Source organism: Nerophis lumbriciformis, linkage group LG37, assembly GCF_033978685.3.
Source record: "Nerophis lumbriciformis linkage group LG37, RoL_Nlum_v2.1, whole genome shotgun sequence".
Lineage (NCBI taxonomy): Eukaryota > Metazoa > Chordata > Actinopteri > Syngnathiformes > Syngnathidae > Nerophis > Nerophis lumbriciformis.
The window spans coordinates 4952437-4960000 of NC_084584.2; the positions used below are offsets into that span (position 1 = coordinate 4952437).

The window sequence follows — 7564 nt, forward strand, 5'->3', positions numbered from 1 at the left end:
ATGTGTTGTCTTCATTATAACACTTATATAAGACTTTTAAAGTCATTTTGATAGTAGGCTAATATAACTAATATAGACACTTACATCATGTGTTGCCTTCATTATAACACTTACATAAGACTTTTCATTTTTTTGCGGCTCCAGACAGATTAGTTTGATGTATTTTTGGTCCAATATGGCTCTCTCAACATCAATACGGTGATGATAATGATAACGGTGATATGAGATCTTCATATCACATCTCTGTTTGCTATAATTGTCTGGGAAAGCATCTCCTGGCTGAGTCGTTTTCTGCTCGCATCCTCGTGAAGGACCTTAGAGAAATAAATATTTATGCTCATTAGTGCAAACGTTAATACTACACAACTGTGGGGTTTTTTTGGTTTTTACCCCCCACTTGAGCTGGAGTGCACACCGTTAGCGGTGAGGATTATTATGTAAAAGATTGGAAGCGCCGTGTTGCTCACAAAAGGCCTGGTTTGTTCAATTGTTCCAGAGTGGCTTGGAGTTGCAAACCCAAGGTCGAGGAAGGTAAACCACGCTGGGAAGCGACACATGGATGGATGAATAGTGGAAAAAACCAATGTTTGGTTGACCTGACAGGGGTCAGAGAGCTTGTGTATGAACCGTGCCCCCACTTTAACCACACAAAATGACAAAAATCAATAATTAATTAATAACAATCAATTAATTTACCTTTATTTAGATGAATCGACATTGCGGCACAATGTCGCGAATATTGAAATTTGGTAGTTGTGCTTGTTGACGTCTACTATGGCAGCCACTCGACAACCACTACTAGGGGGGGATAGTGAACAACTTTTTAAAATACAAACCCCAAAAGCAGTGAAGTTGTCACGTTGTGTAAATGGTAAATAAAAAGAGAATTGTTGTGTTTACGGAGGGGGTGACGGCAAACAGACACCAGGGGGCGGTATATACAATTATTTATTATATATATATAGTCAACATATATATATATAAATAATAATAAACAATATTACTAAACTAAGGAAATGGAGTGTGAACTAGAATACAAAAGGGAATGGTGTAAGACTATGTGTAGAATTTAACTGAAGTGAGTGTTACCAACGTGTTGAACGAGATACGCGGAAGTCCAGGGGGCAGGCAGATGATCCGGGGCGAGAGCGAGGCGTCAGAATCCAGGGGCGAGCAAGAGGTCGAGGAACGAAGGAAGCAGTCGGAGTCCAGAGGGAGATCCAGGGGAAATTGAGACGCAGGCGACGGAGGGTACTGCGGGGACACGGGAGAAGACAAGGGACAAATCAAGGCACGGAGAGGAAACACGAATATAGCATAAAGCTTGTTGCTTACTGTACACCATGAGAAAGCTAAGTTCCCGCGCCGATCCTAGGGTCCACTGGTCTTTTAACCAGCTCGCCCTCATCAGTTTCAGGTGTGATGATTGCCGGTGATTGATTGCAGCTGGTGGCTGCTGCAGGGCGGGGACGTGCGCGGCGCGTCCCTGGATGTGCGCACCCGTGGGCGTGTCCCGAGGTGCGCACAGACGGATGAGCGGCGTTGGCAGGAGCCTGAGCCGTAACAAGAATACAACAAATCCTTTTCAACTTATATTCAATTGAATAGACTGCAAAGACAAGATACATTTTTACCACTGTGTTACATGGCCTTTCCTTTTAACAACACTCAGTAAAGGTTTGGGAAGTGAGGAGACACATTTTTTGAAGTGGAATTATTTCCCATTCTTGCTTGATGTACAGCTTAAGTTGTTCAACAGTCTCCCTTCTCATATTTTAGCCTTCACACATTTTCAATGGGAGACAGGTCTGGACTACAGGCAGGCCAGTCTAGTACCCGCACTCTTTTACTACGCTGTTGTAACACGTGGCTTGGCATCGTCTTGCTGAAATAAGCAGGGGCGTCCATGATAACGTTGCTTGGATGGCTCTAAAAGCTTTATGTACCTTTCAGCATTATTGGTGCCTTCACAGATGTGTAAGTTACCCATGTCTTGGGCACTAATACACCCCCATACCATCACACATGCTGCCTTTTACACTTTGCGCCTATAACAACCTGGATGGTTCTTTTCCTCTTTGTTCCGGAGGACACGACATCCACAGTTTCCAAAAAACAATTTGAAATGTGGACTCGTCAGACCACAGAACACTTTTCCACTTTGCATCAGTCCATCTTAGATGAGCTTGGGCCGGCGTTTCTGGGTGTTGTTGATAAATGGCTTTGGCTTTGCATAGTAGAGCTTTAACTTGCACTTACAGATGTAGCGACCAACTGTAGTTACTGACAGTGGTTTTCTGAAGTGTTCCCGAGCCCATGTGGTGATATCCTTTACACACTGATGTCGCTTTTTGATGCAGTACCGCCTGTGGGATCGAAGGTCCTTAATATCATGGCTTACGTGCGGTGATTTCTCCAGATTCTCTGAACCTTTTGATGATATTACGGAGCGTAGATGGTGAAATCCCTAAATTCCTTGCAATAGCTGGTTGAGAAATGTTGTCCTTAAACAATTTGCTCAGGCATTTGTTGACAAAGTGGTGATTCTCGCCCCGTCCTTGTTTGTGAACGACTGAGCATTTCATGGAAGCTGCTTTTATACCCAATCATGGCACCCACCTGTTCCCAACTAGCCTGTTCACCTGTGGTATGTTCCAAATGAGTCTTTGGCGAGCATTCCTCAACTTTCTCAGTCTTTTTTGAACCACGTCACAGGCATCAAACTCCAAATGAGCTCATATTTGGGTGCTCATTACGTCGATCACGAGCTACCGGTCGATCTCGGAGGGTGTGTCAGTCGATCACCAGCCAGCCATTAAAAAAATAGTCCTAAAAATGAGCGATCATAAATCTTCACTATGACGTCACTTTCGTCACTTGATTGACATTCACCGCACCCGAGGGTCTTCTGAGATGACGCTGGCTGCTGCCAGCTCATTAAAATTACCGACTGGAAGGCGAGAAACACTTTATTTCAACAGACTCTGGCGCCGTACCTGTCGTCAAAACTCCAAAGACCGACTGCACAGTTGCACAATTGCGCTAACAAAATAAGAGTCTCAGAAAGCTGGCGTGCACAAGCTAGCAAGCTACGGAGTTTGCCAACAATGTATTTCTTGTCAAGTGTATACAAAGGAGTACGGAAGCTGGATAAATAAGATGCCAAAAACCAACCACTTTCATGTGGTATTGGACAGAAAGGAGGACTTTTTTTCTCCTCCATTTGAAAATGCGGACATTATCAGCACCACTGTCTGATTCCAATCAATGCAAGTCATCACAATCAGCTAATACACCAACTTATATTCTTGTCTTCATGAAAGAAAGGAATCTATATGTGTTAAACATGCTTGTATTATCTCTAAACACCTTTAACTTGTTAACAATATTAACTATATGTGTTAAACATGCTTGTATTATCTTTAAACACCTTTAACTTGTTAACAATATTAACTATATGTGTTAAACATGCTTGTATTATCTTTAAACACCTTTAACTTGTTAACAATATTAACTATATGTGTTAAACATGCTTGTATTATCTTTAAACATCTTTAACTTGTTAACAATATTAACTATATGTGTTAAACATGCTTGTATTATCTTTAAACACTTTTAACTTGTTAACAAAATTAACTATATGTGTTAAACATGCTTGTATTATCTTTAAACACCTTTAACTTGTTACCAATATTAACCATAAGTGTTAAACATGCTTGTATTATCTTTAAACACCTTTAACTTGTTAACAATATTAACTATGTGTTAAACATTCTTGTATTATCATTAAACACCTTTAATTTATTAACAATATTAACTATATGTGTTAAACATGCTTGCATTATCACTAAACACCTTTAACTTGTTAACAATATCAACTATGTGTTAAACATGCTTGCATTATCTTTAAACACTTTTAACTTATTAACAATATTAACTATATGTGTTAAACATGCTTGTATTATCTTTAAACACCTTTAACTAGTTAACAATATTAACTATATGTGTTAAACATGCTTGTATTATCTTTAAACACCTTTAACTTGTTAACAATATTAACTATATGTGTTAAACATGCTTGTATTATCTTTAAACACCTTTAACTTGTTACCAATATTAACCATAAGAGTTAAACATGCTTGTATTATCTTTAAACACCTTTAACTTGTTAACAATATTAACTATATGTATTAAACATACTTGTATTTTCATTAAACACCTTTAATTTACTAACAATATTAACTATATGTGTTAAACATGCTTGCACTATCTTTAAACACCTTTAACTTGTTAACAATATTAACTATATGTATTAAACATAATTGTATTTTCATTAAACACCTTTAATTTACTAACAATATTAACTATATGTGTTAAACATGCTTGCATTATCTTTAAACACCTTTAACTTGTTAACAATATTAACTATATGTATTAAACATACTTGTATTTTCATTAAACACCTTTAACTTGTTAACAATATTAACTATATGTGTTAAACATGCTTGTATTATCTTTAAACACCTTTAACTCGTTAACAATATTAACTATATGTATTAAACATGCTTGCATTATCTTTAAACACCTTTAACTTGTTAACAATATTAACTATGTGTTAAACATTCTTGTATTATCATTAAACACCTTTAATTTATTAACAATATTAACTATATGTGTTAAACATGCTTGCATTATCACTAAACACCTTTAACTTGTTAACAATATTAACTATGTGTTAAACATGCTTGCATTATCTTTAAACACCTTTAACTTGTTAACAATATTAACTATATGTATTAAACATACTTGTATTTTCATTAAACTCCTTTAATTTACTAACAATATTAACTATATGTGTTAAACATGCTTGTATTATCTTTAAACACCTTAAACTTGTTAACAATATTAACTATATGTATCAAACATACTTGTATTTTCATTAAACACCTTTAATTTACTAACAATATTAACTATATGTGTTAAACATGCTTGTATTATCATTAAACACCTTTAACTTGTTAACAAAAACATACATTTCATAAATAAGTAAATATAAATTATATATATGACTGAGGTAGATCCCCTCGACTTGATCAATTGAAAAGTAGCTCGCCTGCAGAAAAAGTGTGAGCACCCCTGGTATACACTAATTAATCAGCGCTTACGGAGACATTTTTATTTTGGTTTTATTTTTTGGCGCTATTTTTGTAAGCCCAGTAACTAAAGTGGTAATTATGTACACAGAACCGAAGCAAACGGTTCCACTTGTATGGACATAGAATTTTTTTGTCTTTTAGCTAGTCCACAATTCATAAGTCTCTAAGTTCATTAAGTCTCTTTGGGCTCATTATGGGATGGCGCCCCCTGTCTTTTGATGTGGGGATTTGTTGAAAACATCAGTGGACATTGTTTGACTGACGCCTTAGGGCAGGGGTTGTCCATAGTTTGGCCCGGGGGGTCATTTGTGGCCCCTGGTTAAATTATTAACGGGCCGCAGCAAAATCGTTAGCATTCTAATGTTAGCATGCTAGATTTTTTTTTGTGTGCAAATTTTCCAGGTACCGTATTTTTCGGAGTATAAGTCGCTCCGGAGTATAAGTCGCTCCGGCCGAAAATGCATAATAAAGAAGGGAAAAAACACATATAAGTCGCACTGGAGTATAAGTCGCATTTTTTGGGGAAATGTATTTGATAAAAGCCAACAGCAAGAATAGACATTTGAAAGGCAATTTAAAATTAAAGCTGCAAGCAGCATTGGTCAGGCCCGCATATTTGGCAGGTGCTAGTCCTAAGTGTCCAAATACTTTTGTCAAGTTTTAGTCCCAAGTGTCCCAATACTTTTGTCTAGTGTACCTACCTTGTCTGCATTGTGTCGGCACGCTGGTGCTTCCTGCTTTTAAGCAGCCATCTTAAAAAAACAGCAGCGCAGCGGTTTTTGAAGGCTCATAAAATCAAAACCGGAGCAGTTATTAAAACGCGCTTCTGTAGTTTTAATCACAAGGGTTCAATCTCTCTCCTGTGTTAGTTTGAAGCCGAAACGACAAACGTGCTCAGAGGAGATAGTTTTTGAAGGAAGGTGACCGGTTTTTACAAAAATTTTGTTTTGAAGGGGGAATAGCAAACTTCCTGTTGATTTTTGCTGGGGGTTGTCAATTTATGAAATGTAGGTCTAAGTGAGACCTACATAGAGGTTTTTGTTTCATGTCTCTCCGACCTTCCCAGTGGGAGTTACAGGCAGTTTTGTCATTTTTTTCTTCCGAGGAGCAGTTTTTTTCTGTGTTTTATTCAAAAATTGCGCTAGAGCGCAATTTTGAGATTTGGGGTTAGGTTTTTTTTATTAGATCGCAATTTTTGCCAGTCTTGATGTGTGTGTTCAGTTCGGTGAGTTTTGAAGCATGTTAAAGGGGTCAAATTACAGCTCAAAGAGGCAAAAGTGACTGTTTTTAGTACATTTTTGTCTTGAAGGGGGAATTGCCAACTTCCTGTTGATTTTTGCCCGAGGAAATTAATTAATGAAAAGTAGGGCTAAGTGAGCCCTACATAGAGGTTTTTGTTTCATGTCTCCACAACATTCGTACTGGGAGTTATAAGCAGTTTTCTTTCTAGGGGGCGCTAGAGCGCAATTTTGAGTTTTGGGGTTCGTTTTCTTTTATTAAAAGACAATTTTCGCAGGTCCTGATGTGTGGGTCAAATATGGTGAGTTTTGAAGCATGTTAAGTGGGTCAAATTAGTGCTCAAAGAGGCGGCGGAATAATAATAAAACCTTAGAAAAACAATAGGTCCTTATGTCCCATTGTAAAAGGACTCCCGTTGGGATTCCTTTTACAATGGGCCATGTGGGCCCTAATAAATCAAGAATAGTGAACAACAGGCTGAATAAGTGTACGTTATATGAGGCATAAATAACCAACTGGTATGTTAACGTAACATATTATGGTAAGAGTCATTCAAATAACTATAACATATAGAACATGCTATACGTTTACCAAACAATCTGTCACTCCTAATCGCTAAATCCCATGAAATCTTATACGTCTAGTCTCTTACGTGAATGAGATCAATAATATTATTTGATATTTTACGCTAATGTGTTAATAATTTCACACATAAGTCGCTCCTGAGTATAAGTCGCACCCAAACTATGAAAAAAACTGCGACTTGCGTTATACTTTACAGCAAAGCTGTAACGCTATCAAATCTCACGGTACGATATTATTGCGATATATGTACAAAAAACAACATCAAAAGCTTGGTAGAAATGCTATGTTGTTTCGCAGAAAATTTAACGAACAATATAACTTTGAATAATGTAAATACCCCACAAACTGCCCGAGTGCAGCTGGAATAGGCTCCGCCCCCGCAACGTGGAGAGACAAGCGCTAGAAAAATAGACGGACGGATTGAGGATGTACTAAGTAGCTTTTTAGTTTACTCGTATTTCCCACCTTGAACAGTCTTTTTGGGGCCGATTTCCTGCCAGAATGCAGACTTTCTTACCTCCGCCAAAGAGGTTCTGTTTTGGCCCGGGCTTGTTTTTCTGTTTGTTAGCAACATAACTCAAACA

The 7564-nt window shown here is 37.6% G+C and overlaps 1 protein-coding gene across 30 annotated transcripts in view; it reads left to right on the forward strand.

Moving 5' to 3' along the window:
- The window catches only part of nbeaa (neurobeachin a), a 268148-nt gene that overhangs the window by 22976 nt on the left and 237608 nt on the right, over window positions 1-7564 (forward strand). The gene's annotated exons all lie outside the window — the stretch shown is intronic.